The sequence below is a fragment of the Macrobrachium nipponense genome, chromosome 12 (genome assembly GCF_015104395.2).
Source record: "Macrobrachium nipponense isolate FS-2020 chromosome 12, ASM1510439v2, whole genome shotgun sequence".
NCBI classification, from domain to species: Eukaryota; Metazoa; Arthropoda; class Malacostraca; order Decapoda; family Palaemonidae; genus Macrobrachium; species Macrobrachium nipponense.
In genome coordinates, this window is record NC_087205.1 from 96,138,291 (window position 1) to 96,158,612 (window position 20,322).

The 20,322-nt window shown below is 37.1% G+C and overlaps 1 protein-coding gene and 1 long non-coding RNA gene across 8 annotated transcripts in view; both read right to left on the reverse strand.

Annotated features, from left to right (window-relative positions):
- LOC135224681 (cAMP-regulated phosphoprotein 21-like) overlaps positions 1–20,322 on the reverse strand; it is a 309,729-nt gene that overhangs the window by 247,769 nt on the left and 41,638 nt on the right. The window lies entirely within an intron of this gene.
- On the reverse strand, positions 256–2,903 carry LOC135225055 (uncharacterized). Its single transcript, XR_010316899.1, has 3 exons — positions 2,619–2,903; positions 913–1,130; positions 256–518 (listed from the first exon to the last, which is right to left on the reverse strand). It is a non-coding gene; the product is annotated as an uncharacterized LOC135225055 (long non-coding RNA).

A 20,322-nucleotide genomic window follows, 5' to 3' on the forward strand; every position in this document is an offset into this window, starting at 1 on the left:
CAGGAAATACCGAATTCGTTATCATTATCGCTAAGATTATTGTTATTATTATAATTATTTTTGGCATTATTATTATTTTCTCAATTTTAGTATTTCTATAATAGTTTTTTATTTTTCCCCATTTTATATATCTTATTTATGTTATTATCATCTAAATCTTCAGTGCTATTAATTTTGTCATTCTTTTTCATGGGGGCCAGGTGCCCAGGTGCCAAATCTGCACCCCCCCCACAACCCCCTGATTCGCTAGTGATTATGACACCAAAAAAGGTTGTCACAAAGCAGAAGAATATGTCCATTTCATAATATTCTGAAACACGACGGAATTTAGCCGCGCCTTTATCCATGAAATCCTCCGTCAGGAACATTTTCATCTCGAGACCTGGCTGAAGAAGGACGTGGTCGCCCCTCGACACCAGTCTGTTGGTGGTTTCGATGTACTCCCGAGGCGTTATGTACGTGATGCGTCCCCTCCGACCGGCGTCGTACACTTCCTTGAATATGCCTGACTCGGCTGCCTGTCGAGTGAAATAAATCATATTTAGACTTCTAACTAAGCTATCATCAGTTATTAAAAAGTCTGACTATTCATGATAGCAAAAGTATATTCTGACATCTTTAACTAAACTGTAACTACTAATCAAAGTATCATCGCAGTGCATGAGCTGAGTTTAAAAAGAAGACAAAAGTTATATCTTTGGCGTCGTCTCGAAATTGAGAAATTTTAAAATGAATAGTATTTTTTATATATATATATATTTTATCAAACCACTCGGAAAGTACCGTTTAACAAACAATAAAAAAAAAAAACTGAAAAAATACCATCCAAGACCAACGTGTTCGCTCAAACCTCAAAGAACTGGGCGTAGCAGTATTACCAAAACGATTACGAACCATGTACGTAGTACAAACCTCAAGGAATTGGGTGTAAGCAGTGTTGCCAAACCAAATCATGACGACTTTAGGGTCGTCCAGCACGGCTCTCAAAGACTGATAAGGCTCCGGAACGCGACGGGATGCCAGGAGAGTAAATAGATTGGCGCTGTAGGCCTCTATGAGCACCAGAACTGTCAGTAGCCATGCGCCGTATATCACCCTCTCCCATCTGATGTTTGTATCCTTGGGAATGTCTGAAAAGAGAGTTTTGTCCCTAGGCTGTTTTCGTGGGAGGACGACTTTCGTTCCTATATCTATATATATATATATATATATATATATATATAGATATATGATATAAAGATATATGCCACGAAGGAAAAATAAACGAAGGAGGTCTGCAAGATCTTTCGACGTTAAAAGTCCTTTACTGAGCAGAGACTGACATAAACAATACAGAAAAGACAATTACAAGAAGATTCGTATAACTGACAGATAGGGATTATAAAGAGATTAGTACCTAGAATCCGACACACTTGGAAGATAAGAAACCTTCCCAAACAAGCATAAACAATGGGTGCAATTAAAGGTTTAAGACAATCATCTCAGATACAATTTCAAGACAATTAAAGGATTATAGGTGACAGCTATTCAGAACTTGGTAAACAAAACCATATTCACAATACATGACAGGCATACATTACAACAAAATTAATAACTCTAAGGCAACTGATTTTTATTTAAGTCAGTAATTATATCTTTGAGGTCATTCATAAACATGTTACAGATACAAGGGTCTAAATGTAAGTCGTGGCATTTTTCATTTAGACCCTTGTATCTGTAACATGTTCATGAATGACCTCAAAGATATAATTACTGACTAAATAAAAATCAGTTGCCTTAGAGTATTAATTTTGTTGTAATGTATGTCTGTCATGTATTGTGAATATGGTTTTGTTTACAAGTTCTGAATAGCTGTCACCTATAATCCTTTAATTGTCTTGAAATTGTATCTGAGATGATTGTCTTAAACCTTTAATTGCACCCATTGTTTATGCTTGTTTGGGAAGGTTTCTTATCTTCCAAGTGTGTCGCATTCTAGGTACCAATCTCTTTATAATCCCTATCTGTCAGTTTATACGAATCTTCTTGTATTGTCTTTTCTCGTATGTATGTCAGTCTCTGCTCAGTAAAGGACTTTTAACGTCAAAAGATCTTGCAGACCTCCTTCGTAGCATATATCTTTATTTATGGATTTATCACGTTCCTAACTTTCGTGATTCAGTTATCATATATATATATATATATACATATATATATATATATATAGATATATACTATATATATATATAGATATATCTATATATATATATAATAATATAATATTATTAAGATAATAAAATATACATATATTTATAAGATAATATATATATATATATATAATATATATATATATATATATGTATAATATATTATATATATATAATATAGATTATATATATATAGAAATTTTTAATATACATATACCCATATTACCCTTAATATCGAATTGGCCTTTACCGTGGACTGATTTCTACCCAGAGGAATTATGAATGTTATTTGTATAAGGCCAAGCCAAAATTCGAACATACGGAGATTCCATCACATATGGGTTCGAATCTATAATATTTTCAACAGAACACTCTAATGAGCTAATAATCTGCTTCTTTAAAATTACCTTTCTAGGCTGAAAACGTTCTTACCTTGCTGCAGCATCGCCCTGATATACATGCTTGGGGTCATCTGAGGCGACAGAGGCACATTTACCCAACTAATCTTAGAGAGAACAGCCAAGATGGCAAAGATCGTGAGTAAAGCTGCAAATGTCGCCCCCCAAACAGAGGGCGCCAGAGGCATGACATAGCTCCACGGGTTGGCTTCGGTGCTTCCTCTTCTTCCCAGAATTCGAATGTAATTCACCATCAAGGTGTCTGCGTAGTCTATGACTAACGCTCGGTTGTAGAGGACCACGGCCGGGCTGGCAGTGAAATCAGCTTCCTTTTCGAGACAGGAGAAGAATGTATGTTATATTAACGAAATCATAGTCATCGATCACACACAAGTATAGAGTTCCTCTCTTCAACTACTGTATATGAAACATCTTAGCTTTGACCTTTAGGGATGTGTCTAAGTTACTTTTTTTCTGTTATCAATGTTTGTTAAGCGAGGAGCAAGAACAGTTCCCATACTCGTAATAAAGTCTCAAAATATTTGTAACAAACAAATTAAATGTTAGCAAGAGTAAAGATACTAAACTAAATGGCGGTTAGACAGATGATATACAGTAATTTCCAGAAGTGAAGCAACAAATTTCAGAGGATTTCGTTCAAAATTCACTAACTTCAACACGTAGCTGAAAAACTTTTTTTTTTTCTCTACAGTGAAAGCTCTATCAAGCAAGATAAAGCTAACATATGAAAAAGTTACGGTAATGCTAATTATTTTAAAGTATACTAATTACTTCAAACTATAGACACGAAACAATTTGAAATTTTAGTTCAACATAGGATTACCAATGTAAATTTCGAGCAATGTGGAAACAAATATTTAATATCATAGTGTATTATCAATTATTTGAGCGAAGATGCACAAAACCATGCAATAATCAATAGAATGTAAAGGGAAAATCTCCGCAACATTAAACATAATCAACCATGAAATGCACCTAGATTCAACAGAGAAGTTGGGTGTGGTTGGTAGTTCTGATTTTAGCTTCTAGGACTGAGCATAAAACACCATCTTTGAGAAAGGCTCTAACTGTTGCTGCTACCTTCAGGTGAGTAGGCCCATACTCGGTTTTTTTCCATCTGTCCACCAGCGTGTGGTATTTGCGTATGGTAACACTACATCCCGGGCTTTAGATAGTTACATTCAGCTTACATTCAACAATAATAAAAACCCTATTTCGAATATTAACAGTGTAATTCGCATACAGTAAATTAATAAAACACTTTTCAGTTGCAAATGTACGCCCAGATATCCTTTTATTTACCTAAAACTTACACATAGGGTAACTATCTAAAGCCTGGGACGCAGTGTTACCATACGCAAACACCACAGACGGGTGGACAGATGGAAAAACAAAAACAGTGTATAGTTCCGGGAATACCAAGGGTTACAATGCAGGGCCGCTGTCTGTTATTCAGGCAAAGATAGAACCATTAGAACCGATACTAGGACCTGTCCTTGCACCTGGGAAACAGACTCGCTATATAAAAAAATAAGAAAGACGGTCGCAAGCAACCATGACACTCGTAAAATCACCACCTAGTTAAGTAGGGAGACGACATACCCCAACCACCCCTCCCCCCTTCTACCTCTACCCACAATCCTAACTCCACCTTTTTCACTTCAACCTTTTACCTCAAATCTTCTAATCATATTCCAACCGTGAAATTTAAGACTGAATTTGCGTAAGAGGGCGTATCATAAGGGAGTGATATCACTCAAATTCATATTTCCACGGGCAAACAGTAATCAGTTCGATCCAGTCAAGCATTATTGGATAACAGAAATTTATGAGTTTTTTGGGGATTCATATACATACACTACAATACATATATATAATATATATATATATATATATATATATATTATATATATATATATATATATATCTATATATATATAAATATATATATATATAAAGAAAGCACCCGAGCATGACCAATAGGCCTAGTGCTCGATTCTTAAAACATGGCCTCTGGTTATTCCTTGCTAGATAAAAAGGTCCTGAGAGAGAGAGAGAGAGAGCGAGAGAGAGAGAGAGAGAGAGAGAGAGCATAACATTAGATACTCGAATTAAAATAATGCTCGCCAAGCATATTCACACTCCGTATCGTATAGACAAGAATAGTCTCACTTATGGACTGAAAAAGAAGTGGAAACCTATGAAAATACTCGTTTGATGCTACCCTGAACGCAAACCACATGCAAAAATTTGCACAATTGAGGAATTCGATGAAATTATTAACTAACAAGCTGGAAAATATATTTCCTTGATTCTTAATAGGCCTAACCATGTAGCCAATGCCAATAACTTGGATTTCTTTTTTATTTTTTTTACACACCAACTTGTTTCTTATTTATATTTCATTTAATCAGATGGTAAACTTCTCTGTGCTTTATCAAAAGAAATCATAATAACTTCCGATATAACGCTATAAAGTAGAAAGTTAATTTACACATCATATTAGGCCAATGCTTATGCACTCGGTTCCTGCTGCCATTAATGGTGAACACTTGATATCACACAATGAGAGCCGCAGATGTTTCTATGGGGAATTTTTTTTCTTTCTTTAGTAAACAATTATTGAACTAACATTGATCATTCACTGGGGAAATACTTTCTGTGCTTCTATAGTTAATCACTGATACGTACCTATTATCAGATAAAGAGGATGACAATAATTGGAATAAAATATACTAACTGGCAACCCCACGAGTTTCTAAAGTACGATCAATTCTGAAATTTGTAGCTTCACTTCTGGAACTTACTGTACTAAAAGCTACAGTACTATAGAATGTTTTTGATTCATTTAGGCATTTGGTAGCAGGGTTGCCAGATTTCCAAGACTAAAAGTAGCCAATGATTGCTAAAAAAAGTTGCCAAAAGTAGCCAACCCCTATATCCACTAATGACCCTCGATTAATTTAGCCAAAAACATCCTTTCTTATATACATTTTCTCTTAGTTACCTGTGCATTTGCCATAAAATGAGAGAAACTTGAATTTCACAGGGTATTATACATCGTTGTGTTGAACCTTTGGACTAATACAAATAGTAGTTCTCGATTTGCATTTATTATCCCAGTCAGGGGCGTCATTTAGGGGGGAGGGGTTGGGGGCAACTGTCCCCCCAAGACTCAACTTGCCCCCCAAAGCTTCAACTTGCCCCCTCACGCCCCAAGCCCCAATAAGTAACAACAGCTGATTTTGCATTATTCCTACCAAAATTCAAATGTGTCAACACATTAAGTTATATCTATCAATCTATTAGCTACCAGTGAGGATGAGATAAATAAACAGTGGTGGGAGTCTATAGATTTTGTTGAAATACCTTTTGTGTCAATGACAGGGCTTAAGCCTACACGTCAAATTCTTATATTTTGAGGCAATTATAGGGCTTAGGCCTACACGTCAAATTCTTATATTTTGAGGCAGTTATAGGGCTTAGGCCTACACTTCAAATTCTTATATTTTGAGGCAATGACAGGGGGATAGGCCTACACATCAAATTCTTATATTTTGAGGCAATGTCAAGGCATAGACCTACACATAAAATTCTTATATTCTGAGACAATTATAGGGCTTAGGCCTACACGTCAAATTGTTATATTTTGAGGCAATTATAGGGCTTAGGCCTACACGTCAAATTCGCATATTTTGAGGCAATGACAGGGGATAGGCCTACACATCAAATTCTTATATTTTGAGGCAATGTCAAGGCATAGATCTACACATAAAATTCTTATATTCTGAGACAATGATGGGGTATGGGCCTACACGTCAATTTCTTATTGCAAATGGTTTTCAACCCGTATCTGTTGGAAATAGGGTACCTTGTTACTAATATAGTAGTTTCAAGTTGAAACTTTCAACTCCACGATATGTGATGTATATGCATAAAGTGGAATGTACACTTATAAGCAAGAGCACATACACATACATGCGTGGCTGGCCAAATCTTAGGACTGTCTCAGCCTTACAACACCTATCAAACTGCTTTTAATGAACTATACTGAAAATATATTTACTAAAGAGATAATTTATATTGCTGTGACGAGTAAATATAAGGCTGCTTTAGCGTTTCTATGAGAATGAAGGCTATGGTAGGAAGGCATCATAAGATACTTAACAAATTAGAAAAATGTATGACAGCTGAAAGTTATGTATGAGATGATCCAAAGTCCAAACCAGTCTGCGACTGCGAGTAGCCCATGAATCATTTGGTTTTGGGGCATTCTTATTGAGTCTCTCTCTCTCTCTCTCTCTCTCTCTCTCTCTCTCTCTCTCTCTCTCTCTCTCTGTTGTTAGGAGAATATTCTAGCGCAGACAATATTCATAAAGATCTCGATTACTTTTAATTAAAGCATTACTAAATTTCAGTTAACAAGAGTAGGCAAATAATTCTTTGCGCCGATATTTTATGAATAGGTCTATATTTATTCTGCAATGTTAGGATAACATATGAAAAATTTTCGAAGACACTACAAGCACTATAACAGCAGCAACAAAAACAAGAATAAACACAAGCACCAAAATAAAACAGTTGAATATAAGATAGACCTATAATTCAAACGTCATAAGCTGCGTAAACCGACAAAAAGGCATACGCCCTTATAGGTCTACGTCAATTTTTATGATCCTGTTATCTCGAAAGGAGATACTCTACACACAGCAATAAATCGTAGTAATATCACTTACAATTCTATGCAATCAAGCAAAATATCACAGCAACTCTAATACACAACACAACAAACGTGGCCGTGGCGGCAAAAACGTCGTTCTTAATTCTTCTTTATTCAAGTCAGAGTGGAGGTTTGACCTTTCAAACTACCCTGGCTGTGTTGATAAGCGGCAAAGCATAATTGTGGACTTTGCAGTAGAAATTTTTTAACAGTCGTTCACAAAACCAACAATATAATTTTGATAACCGAAAGTTGCCAGCAAGTTGCCAATTTCGATGGTAGTTGCCAACCACAAAATTCCGTTGCCAACCACCTCAGAAAGTTTCCAACTTTCAGGATTTTGGCACCAAAGTTGCCAACTTAGCAACCCTGTTTGGTAGTATCCTGAATGGATAAATGAAAGATGGAAGACGAGGTGAATCACGTAATAATGTGGATACAAAGAAGGTGGCAGTAGGTCTGCAAAATGTATGGAAGAGTAAAGGTGGGTTTGGGGAAAACAAAACGCAATATAGGACTTTTGGTGAACCAGCTCTCCATCATGGAAATAAGGTGTTGTGTTGAATGTTAAAAAATGAGTCTTTAATTCAGTTATTAATATAATATATATGAACTAAGAAACAGTGGGAAAGTGAGAAATGTAGCATAATGGTACTACAATAAAAAGGCTAGCATAGGGGAAGAGATGGCTTAAAGAGTCTGGTGGTGATCTGATCGCGTGGAGAGAAATAGAGACGGTTAGTTGATTGAAGCTACCCTTATTAGGAAATCAGCTCATTGGTAAAAAATTACTATGCTCTGTGCTCAATCTATGCATATAGAAGAAACTCTTTTCAAAATTAGCTTCGGTCTATTTTGAAATGTACTACCTCTCTCAGCGCCATCCCCACCAGGCCGTCCCAGCTCCCGTTGGGGTAACCGTAGCCCCAGCTACCTATAGGTGGGGTGATTACGTCATACCTGAAAAGAAGGGAATTCTGTGTTCGATAAAACTTCGACTTGTGAGACCTTTTCAGTCACCGAAAATTTGCGTTACTTAAGCCTGGCAGTTTAGGACATAGCCCTAATAACTCAGAATAATTAGAAAAGCCTTTCACAAATCCCAAAAGACCAGAAAATGACAAAGAGATAAGGTATGAATATTCTCACATAAAATTAGCTTTCTTGGCGACCATGTCAACCAAAAACTTCATGGTACTGTACGTATAGCGATATACAGGGTGGGGCAAATCAAATGCCCGAGTTTTGATAGGCTATTAGGAAAAGTAAAACAATAATTACAGAATTATTTGTTGTTTAATTCGAATCAGTATACAATGCCGTTTGGGTGATGACTTTTTGAAGATGGCATCAGGAAGATGGTGGCCATCTGTAGCGATGCACTGTTGAAGGCGATGTCTGAAGTTTTCGGCTGCTCTTCGGCACATCTCAAGGGGTATTGCAGCGATTTCCTCCGGAATTCGCATCTTCAATTCTTCCAAGTTGTGTGGCCGACTTCTGAACACTTTCTCCACACAATCTGGAAGAGTTAAAGGTGCTAATTCGGAAGGAAATCGCTGCAATACCCCTTGAGATGTGCCGAAGAGCAGCCGAAACCTTCAGACATCGCCTTCAATAGTGCATCGCTACAGATGGCCCCCATCTTCCTGATGCCATCTTCAAAAAGTGATCACACAAACGGTATTGTATACTGATTCGAATAAAACAACAAATAGTTCTGTAAGTATTGTTTTACGTTTCCTTATAGCCTATCAAAACTCGGGCATTTGATTTGCCCCACCCTGTATATATATATTTTTTTTTCAGAGGACATCCGTTAGGACATAGGTCTAATTATTCAGAATAATTAGAAAAAGCCTCTTACAAATCCTAAAAGACCAGAAAATGACAAGGTATAGAAAAGGCGGAAACTTTCTCACGTGAAATTAGCTTTTTTTGCGATCATGTCGACCAGAAACTTCATTGGACCGGAGATGCGATATTTTTTCAATGGAGATCCGTCTTCTATCTCCCCTTGAAAGTAGATATGAGGTGGCTGCCTCATGGCTGCCGCTACCAGCTTTGCTCCATCGGGAAATCTGAAAAAGGGGGTCTTCTTTCCAGACGAGGAGGAGGCATTTTGTACCATTTTCGTAGATATATTTCACGAAGTTTCTAGATATTCATTTCTTTCCTCTTCTAACAGCTACGAGCTATAGTTTTTGTGGGTGTTTATGCAAATGCATTGATGCTACGTACCTTAGAAATTTATCAGGGAATAGCGACTGGTCTCCAACATATTTCAGTCTTGATTTTGCAGTCCAGGAAGCGAGCAACGTCATCCGGTAACTGTACGGCATGTATGCGTAAACTCCAAACCTAATAAGCCATTGCATAAAGAGAGGAAACTTAAAGATTAATTAGCTAAAAACAGTAAAGCTAGAGAAAGGTACTTGGTCTATATTCGAAGAGAGTCACAGAGAGGAAGATCGTTATAAACACCCAAACATTTTGGCAAAATGTTATTTCTCGTATATACATGGGATACGTCGTTATTCAAATGGTTATGAATAAATTTGTTTAATACTCAGTTTGATACATGAACGTCTTGCATCTCAAACAACATTGCCAATTTTTTCTTCATTCTAACATTTTTTTTCTTAGCCAAAAACTAATTTTATTTCAGTTGGACAAAAATCTTTCAGTGCGAGATGCCATACGCCTTAGATATATCTGAATATTTTCAAATATAACAGAATGACGAACAACTACTTTAATACCGATAGCATGGACGATTACATCTGTCATAACCAGAGTCAAAGTATATCGGGCCTGCTCACGAGGCGGTACTAAAACCTATCCCCGCCCCTTGTGAAACGTCATCAGTTACAAAAGGACCATATCTTTATGAAACTATATTTACGATAACGTTATTGTATAACTATTTTTGCGATGGCGTTTTTTTTTATATAAATTTTCCTCTTATTACATGTTGGCGTATATTGCGTTAAAGTACAAAGAATGCTCTTTCAAGTGATATATGGCATATTACAATTACGATTACTTTGAAACCCACAAGCGCGCACATAAAAAATTATCCACGCACACAAAAATGTGCAATTACTTCATCCGTCAACCTACATACATTCACGTTTCGTATCGTATCTGCCTAAGGGATGGTGATAGAAAGAAACTGAAAAATGGATTAGAAAGCTGATAAAATTTACTGTATAATGCATAAATAAAATTGATAGGTGTTCCCAGAGATTTTCGAGGAATTCTAGGTCAAAGACGGACCAAAATTTTTTTAATTTTATGTAAATATTTACCACATTTTTCTTACAAAATTTTTCATCTTATTACATTTTGCCATATACCATGTACAAGTACAAATAATGCCCTTTCTATTGGTATATGACATTACAATTACAATTACTTTCAATTCCATAATCGCGCACAGAAAAATTATCTACGCACGCAAAAATTATAAAAAATTAAGCTTTCGCGGGGGATCTAAAATCTAGCCCCGCCCCTTGTGAAACGTCATCAGATACATCCAGCCAGACTGACGAATACCTTTATGTACTTTTTTCCGAAAATATTATAATCGTTTGAGGCATGCATAATTAATACATTTATGTATATATTTTGTGTTATATGTAAGCTTACGTGTTCGGAAGTATATTTATTTGATATGAAGTGCTAATGAGAAATTTGCTGGAAATGTGTTCCCTGTATCATTGTCTTCATCATTTATTCCTTTTATACCTTATATCGTATATGATGCAATTCTTATACTTTTGATATTGTTTTATTTTTTGTGGTAAAGTCGTGCAAATGCAACTGCCATTTTTTACACTGCCTGTATCCACATTTCCCTTGTATTTATTGCATAACAATTAGTATTCATAATAAGATTTGGAAAATATAATTAATCTATCATTCCAACCTTTAGCATAGATAAAAAAAGTTGCTTTTCAAAGTGAGGTATGAACACAGTGACAGAACTAAACACATTTTAAAAAAATTATTTATAATCTTGATAATATTACTACCTGAGAGAGAAAGAGAGAGAGAGAGAGAGAGAGAGAGAGAGAGAGAGAGAGAGAGAGAGAGAGAGAGAGTTGTCATGTTATAAAAAATGGACTCGAAGAGAATACAGCAAACCAGTATATAGGTAAGTAAATGAATAAGTAAAGAATAAACATATGAAGAAAGCTGGAGTAGCTATGTGTGTTGAAACTGGTTTATTTTATGAGAAATAAAACAAGGCTTGGTGACTAAATGAGAGAATGGGTAATAAAAAACATCAAACATGTGACCTCTTAACAGATTTTATCAAGATTTTATGAAAAACACCATGCAATATGGATTAAATGTATAAAAACTAAATGTTCTTTAAGTAATTCAATGGAGAAGCACAGGAAGTGTTGCTCTTCTGACATCACAGTATTAGCTCCGCCCCCACTGCCAAGTTGAGCAGACCTTATATACTTTGAATGGGTATTAAAAAATATCAAGCATGTAACCTCTTTACAGATTTTATCAAGATTTTATGAAAAACACTATGCGATATGGATTAAATGTATAAAAACAAAAGGTTCTTCAAGTAATTCAATGGAGAAGCACGGGAAGTGTTACTCTTGTGACATCACAGTATTAGCTCCGCCCCCACTGCCGAGTTGAGCAGACCCTATATACTTTGACTCTGGTCACAACAATGGCAATTCTACCATGATGACGAATAGGATAACGATAAAATCCCACTGACCTTTGGTATCCACCTTTCTCACCTACTCCAAGGTGCTAGTACTAAACTTGGCGATAGCTCAATGGGACGCCGTGTTTAGTTACTTTAGTGCAGGCCCCTTGGGGATCAAAGCATTACTACACCCATTTCTGTATTGTTAGGTTAACGAATTATATTAATAAACGATATCTTTGATCCTCGAGGGGCTAGCACTAACCCTGACCTTTTGCCCTCTGGGTGATCTTCGTAAACGATAACCATCGCGTTCAAGCGAGAGAGCAACTTCTTGCTCTGTCGAAGTTGTTCTTGTGACAGACGAGTGACGACGAGGAGCCTCGTAGGCCAGGTCACGACGTTGTGCTTGACGAGTCCTTCCAGGGCGTCTCTCAAGAAGTCCTTCCTTTCAGCCGCTAGTACGAGCGTCATGCATCTCGACGAAGTGTGGAGCTGGGGTTAATTTCGTTCGTAGGGTGAGCCAAGAAGGGGAAACGGTTTTTTAAATAAGCTATGATTTGTTACCTTCCTTTTTGTAAATCATGTTTTTAATCCACTTGATGGAGAACTTTTGCAAAGGTATCTTTGTAACGTGTCAGAAAGTTTTCTAGTACGTGTCAAGATTATTATCAACATCTGTAATGGTTCCTATAAACATGAATAGCAAGAAATGGAGAGAAATAATTCGATAATATCAACCATTTTCTTTTTCAGATTTATACATATACAGACAAATTCAAACCTTTCTCTATACAACTGAAAAACAGATTAGCTCTCTCACGAAACGAACTGTAAATAAAGGAGAAAAATTCAGTTACTTATTATTAGACATCTGCAGCAGTGAAAATAATCATCATACATACCAAAGAGTTGAGCTTTGACGCTTTCTTGTAGTTTTATAAGAAGAAATTTACCTGATTTATGCTTTGGAACAAGCCTGCGTTTCCACTTGGGTTTAAATCCCCTTTAGAGACCTCATAGACACCGAGCTCGGATTCAACACCAACGTCTTTCATAATCTGTTGGAAGGAATCTTCTAAAAAAACTTCATTCTGAAAGTGCCGTTTATTCTATTCAGGTACGTAATGAAGCACTTCGCGTGGTTCCTATGTTTTAGAAAAATATTTATCATACTTCATGAGTGAAAAGAAGTAAAAAATGCGCCGAAGAAATCGAGTTTTCTTTACAGTGTATAATGCTCTATGGAACTCTCAGCTTCGGCCCGATGAGGTGGCCTGATTTTTGACCCCAGAAGGGTTCCAGACGCACGATCGTGGCTAACTTTAACCTTAAGCAAAATGAAATCTACTGAGGCTAGAAGGCTACAATTTGGTATTTTGTAGATTGGAGAGTGGATGATCAACATACCAATTTGCAGCCCTCTAGACTCAGTAGTTTTTAAGATCTGACGCGGACAGAAAAGTGCGGACGAACAGACAAATAGTCAAATCGATAGTTTTCTTTTACAGAAAATTAAAAGGATAACGTATCTATGACATTTGATTGGAGATTAAGGTGATTCGCTGTAAACCTACTTCACTTGAAGGCATTTTAATAAAATGAAATTGCATAATTAACCTGCACAGAAAATGGGAAAAGAAAAGGACAAACGAAACTTCTCCAACCTTGTTGACAGTTGTGGAGGATGTTGCGCCATCTATGAAGAAGGTGAGCAAACACGATGGCACCCAGGACTCGCGGAGGACGTCCGAAGCTGCCCCTAATGATTCCGATAGGACATCGTTTTCCTCTAGGGCGTGAAAAGGACGTACACATGAATGAACTTCGCGAAAGAGAGAGAGGATGATTAGGACACTCATAACAATTATGATTAAGTGACAACCGTAGATAACTAGGAGATGACCACGATCATGATGAGAGAGAGAGAATTAAACATCATTTGAGATTTCAGAAAATAAGTTCACATAGCCATAGCAAGCAGCAAGAGCTAGATAAATGAATTGAAACGGGTAATTAGTATATCGTTACACCTCCGGTGATTCCACACCTTTAATATCTAGCGTTATTCTTTACACTAGCGGCATCTGGCAACTGCATCGATGGTACATTGCCAGAAGGGAAGTTCTTCTTCCACCCCCTTTCATGATAATGGTTACGTTTAATATGTACGTCAAGAGATATAGTAAACAGAAACATTGGCAGCAAGAAGGGATGTTACCCGAGAGTTTATTGCTAGATGTTTTATCGACTTATTTTCATATCTATCTACTGAGTTTTTGCATTTATTCTTTGTAGATTATAATGCAGGAATCTTGATCTGATATCAGATGCATAAAAGGAGTTTTCGAAAGCAATAGAGTACTGTGCCATATATCATTCAGAGGAAATACTTTGGTTTCTTACCAGACATTGCCTTTTTGTAACCATGAACTGCTCGGGTTATCGCAAATATCGCCCAGTACACCAGATATTTTCTTTTTCTGAAGTCAGCCATCGCGAAGACCTGCTATCCCACCATCACTGGAAAAGAAGAGGAAGGAGAGAAAAAAAAAGAATATCAACAATAAGAGAAAACGGGAATCATATTTTATTCAAGGTAATATACGCCTGCTTACCCGCAAGCTACCGGTTAAGAGATAAATTTCGTTTATCTGCGAAACTCTTACAAAAATTCTTGTTTTGCAGGTTTTCTCCTAATCCGAACTCACATACCAAATGCACGAAGTTCTTTAACTTGATGAATTAAACTTGTCATACTCGTTCAAGAGGACACCAAGGATGAGGTTGAAGCCCTCCGTCGTTCGTTCCAGCAATGCAGCGTGCTGAATTATGCAATAGAATTCCGCATCGGTGACAGGCTCCCTTTTCTTGATGTATACTCGTCTCGAAGACAGAAGACGACCTCAGGACTTCTGTCTTCACGAAGAAAACTAACTTAGGTATGTGCCTTAATGGCGAAAGCGAGTGCCCTACGAGATTCGAGAGCACCACAGTCAGGGCTTACGTACGACAGGGCCTGTCCCACTGCTCCACCCGGCAGGACACGCATCAAGAATCAGACAGAGCCTCCTAAGTACTCATAAACAACGGGTACTCCATTAAGCTCATTAACCATGAGATTAAGAAAGCTCTTGAGAATTGGTATAAAAATGAAGACGTACCTGAAGGAGAAAAAGATACCATCACCTTATACTACAGGGCCTTTATACACTCGAAGTACTGGGAGGAGGAGGAGGAGGAGAACGCCGTTAAGAAGATCGTGATGGAAACTTTCACTCCCACCAAGGAAAGAAAAAGTATAGAGCTTGCTGTATATTACAAGAATAAAGGAACTCGGGACTTGATAATGCAGAACAACCCCTCACCCCAGGCAGGAGACCCCCTGAAGAGTTCCAGTGTAGTATATACCAATTACAATGCCCTATCCGCAGATTTCCCGGAACATATATTGGCATGACTACTATATGGCATGCAAAGATGAATTCATGTCACGTACAAGAGGGCGCTATCAAGAACCATGCCCTCACCTGCCACAATAATACCATCATCATGGGCAATGCCCCAGACCCAAGAAGACTACGCTTGCTGGAATCCATCCTCAAGAGGCCTTCCTACTCCCTAACAGCGTACAAAGAAGCCTAAACCAAGAAGACATGGTATTATTAAATAATACCACACCAGATATATCCACTGAACAAGCCGCCCCTATTAAGAAACACCACACTTCACCAGGCATGACGTCACGCAACAGCAACAAGCCAATGACAATTCGGCAAGTAGTGACGTCATATAACCGTCTCTTCCAACCAATCAGAAAGTAGTGACGTCATGCAACCGCCTCTTCCAACCAATAAGAAAGTAGTGACGTCATGCAACCACCTCCTCCAACAAATCAGAATCCTGCACGTAGAGGCGCCCTTCCCTTACAACGGTCTGAGTGACTTCTGCAGCGTTCCCATGGGACCCACCTCTGATCTTGAGGCATTAGCCAACAGGAGATCAGCAGCTGAGCCAGTCAGCCAATCAGAATTCGTCGCTAAGGACCCCATGCTGTGCAACGGACTATACAGTTACTTTAGGACTCCCGAAAAAATTTCAGTCCTACAACAACTTCCTAATGACGTCCTTCTGGGTTTGAAGACGAAACGTTGCAAGAAGGAGAGAGAGAGAGAGAGAGAGAGAGAGAGAGAGAGAGAGAGAGAGGAGCAGAGGCCCCTGAGCAAGAGGAATCCAGAATAAGTAATCTGTACTGCATTTTGAAAAATATACTTTATTTGAAAAGTACCACGTTTTTTACATGAATTCCCCATTTGGCGTTTTAATAGCCAATTTGAGTACAGAAGAAAAGTCAGTAATAAGAAGAATAGAGAAACTTCCATACAAAATAAACGTGGCTGAAATAGCCGTTATTTTCAATAAAACCTTTATTAATGAAGGTCTTCTTCCAGCATATAATAATAATAATAACACCTTTAAATGAATGCCGTATTCTTTGGAACCTTGAATTTCATTTCTTCGGCTCTTGTAGGCTTCTTTCATATGAGTAAGTTTTAACTTCTGAATAATGATGATAATAATAATCTATGGTGCATCACTATATTGTGACCGGAAATAATGAGTAAAAAGCCTCAATAATGTAGCTGGGAAAATGTATTTTTCCAAAATATAGTCTCTCATATACGAGAACAATAGATCTGTATTACTTTTTCTTGCAAATTCGTCACCGAACATAAAATGACAAGATAAACAGGTCGCCAGTAATGACCGACAAAAAACACTCGTAGATTTAATGGCGAGTCGGCTTCCACACATTCAGATGCCACTAGAATATGGAACGCAGTAATAATAACAATAAATCACCGAATTGCACATACAGTTATAATAACCATTTGATAAAACATGCAGACAGACACACCCCGCTTAATCATTCATCAGAAAATGCAAGGCACCGAGGGAACGAGGGTGAACGTATAAAAGATGCAACGCGATTCTATAACGAAATTTGATATACAGCATTGATTCGCCTCCCGGGGAAGGTATACGCTTGAATCTGAGCTGTATCAATCGTGACAAAAAAGCAAAAAACTTAAAAAAAAAAAAAAAAAAACTGTCAGTTTGTCAAGAAAAGACAAACATCGGTTTAGACTGGTAAAACATTCACATTTACTACGAGCGAGAAAAACTCCAGTAGTCTGCAAAGTAGTGATAGATCATGGGATTATTCTATCGAATAGATGGAATATCTATTCTGTCTCGTGGGAAGATCAGAAACTCATGATATCGATATTCAAGAAGAGGAAAGCAAAAATGCAGAGAGAGAGAGATAGAAAGTTAAATTTTAGACGAGTAATTGAAAAGAATGATAAACTAAGTTAAAAAATGCGCAGAAGTTTCTTCGGCGCAATCGAGTTTTCTATACAGCGTATAATCAAAGCCACCGAAAACAGATCTATCTTTCGGTGGTTTCGGTAAAATGCTGGATGTGCCGCGGCCCTTGGAACTTTAATAACCACCGCCCGGTGGTGGTCTGGCCTATATCGTTTGCCAGACGCACGATTATGGCTGATTTCAACCTTGAATAAAAAAAAAAAAAAAAAAAAAAACTACTGAGGCTAGAGGGTTGCAATTTGGTATGTTTGATGATTGGAGATTTCCGGTCACAGTGTAGTGATACGTCATAGATTATATAAAATTATTAATTATTATATTATGATTATTATTATTATTATTATTATTATTATTATTATTATTATATTATTTATTATTATATTATTATTATTATTATTATATGAAACAAGTGGGAGTTCTACAGTATATATAGTCTGTAAGAAATAAAACTATCTCACATTGTAAACAAGCAATATCACAAATATTCACAAATTGCAGCCGAAATTCACCAGAGAAGCCCTCAATATACAGATGTCTAATATTTAGGCCTAAAGTAACTACCAAATATCAGGCCCATACCGAGGGGGGTTTGGACGACCCCCTGCCAAATTTCTGGAGGTCCTTATTTTCTGTGACTACCCTTTTCATTGAACTGTACTTACAAACTAATAAATAATTATTGCTTTTTCTGTTAAGTGAAAATATATAACATAACAACAAATAAAGTAATATGCATGTTATCGTTAACATAATGAATGAATCAATCAATAAAACTGAAGAAATATTCTTGAATTTCAGTGCAAACTTTCAACATTATAAGTAAAATTCTGTTAACCAAAGTCAGTACTTTGAATAACATCTAATCGGGTAGAAGGGCATAGACTGCATACCCAATTTTTCTTCTTGATATAACTAAAATAACATTTTCGAGTATTTCATCTTGTATATACCTATATATGCAATGATATTTATAGAAAAAAAGGTCCCGGTTTTGGGAAAAACGAACCCCCGCCCCCCGCAATTAAAAAAAAAGCTCAAGGTAAGGTTCTGTATATTGGACTTATCTGGTTCCTTTTTTGAGTTGGTTCTTTCCAGAAGCGGAGGCGTTTCTTACACACTAACCTGTCGTGAGGAGTGTCCCACTCAACTGACTTTTGTAATAGTTCAGTGGTGGTATTTCGTATGCAATTTTACTTTGTCTGATCTAATAACGGATAACGACATTGCTTGAACGGTAGTTAAGATTCGCATAACTAATTTATCCAACGAAAACTTAAGCTCCGTCAACCGCATAACGTTAATATTCATTTAAAATTGCAATGCAATCGAAGCTCATATTTATTTAGTATTACTGAGCAAAGCAACATATTTAAGAGATATGTTTAATTATAAAGCTTAAACAAATGCATATTTAACATCCTTAACCACCCATTATGACTATTTTATAATTACGTATGGACTTAGAGGTCTAATTTAGACAGTAAGTCTATTTATTTACCTAAAAAAGGAATTAATCATTTTTTTAATCATAACACTTATGATTTTACGTAGCGTTAATATTAAATCCTATTATTCAATTCAATATTTGGGAATAAATTCCTAACGCTACAGGGACTGAAGAAATAAAATTCAAGGTTCCAAAGAATACGGCATTCATTTAAAGATGTTATTATTATTGAAGATTCTATATAAATTAAATGCCGCTGAAACAGCTATGATATAATACTACTGCCCTCAGAGAAGGCCCCCCTCCCTAGTTATACCCGTCTACGGCTTCGTGATCCAACTGCGACGAGAGAAGACAACACTATAGTTGGTTCACTTAAGGTAGATTCTTGGGTGGGCCCTATGCCTGCGAGACGTTTGCTTGACGGCCGCTGATTGGCTGGGAGCTGCCTACCTCCGGATACCAGCCAATCAGCGGCCGCCAAACAAACGTCTCGTAAGCATAGGGCTCATCCAAGAATCCACCTGAAGTGAACCAGCTATAGTACTACATCCTTCAGGAAGACATTTTTGCTCCGGCAGCTGGAAGAGAAAAAGGAGAAGAGAGAAATATTATTATTATTATTATTTTATTAAAGATAATGGCAGAATTCACAGAATTGATTTTGTACAATATTCTTTCAATTCTCCTTATGATTTTCCTTTCTGGCACGCTGGTATTATAAAGCAGCTGTCCAATGTTCATCGTGCTGTAGGTCGTCAACGGAAATTTCGGGCGGGCTGGTGTTATCAAAAAGCAAAACGGTTATCAGGGACAGGCTGGGGTCGTCAACAGGTATACAGGTGGGTTTTCGTAGGTCGGGAACAGGCCGTAGTCGTCGGGGTCTATCCGGTATTTCTTGTTATTTCTTCTTTTCTGGTTTTCAAGGCGTCTACATGTTTCGGCCACCTCGTTTGGCCATCTTCGGGACGGGATCGCTGAGTGCAATGGTCTGTATCAGATGTATTCACGCTATTTATTGCATTCGGTTATTGGCTTGAAGAAACAGGTACCTCACATTTTCATTGGGGCGGGAATACCTGTGACGTCACGAGCGATTGTCATCAGGGGGCCCCGTTGCTTATTAATTATTATTATTATTATTATTATTATTATTATTATTATTATTATTATTATTATTATTATTATTGTTGTTGTTGTTGTTGTTGTTGTTGTTGATGTTGTTGCTGTGGCTATTGAAGGAAGTTACAGAAACGACAGGAAATGCAGACAGAGAAGAAACATATAAGCCTAAGGTCCAAGATGCTAGGATACCCTAATGGCTGACATAGAAAACCATAGAAACTTAGGGTCCATAACGAAACCTTATCTCTACCAGTGATATTTATTTATTCTTATCTTTTTTTTAATCAACTGTATACGTTAAAGTCGATTTTCGTTAAGTCAGAATTTGCAACTGATTTTTCAAATTCAGAACC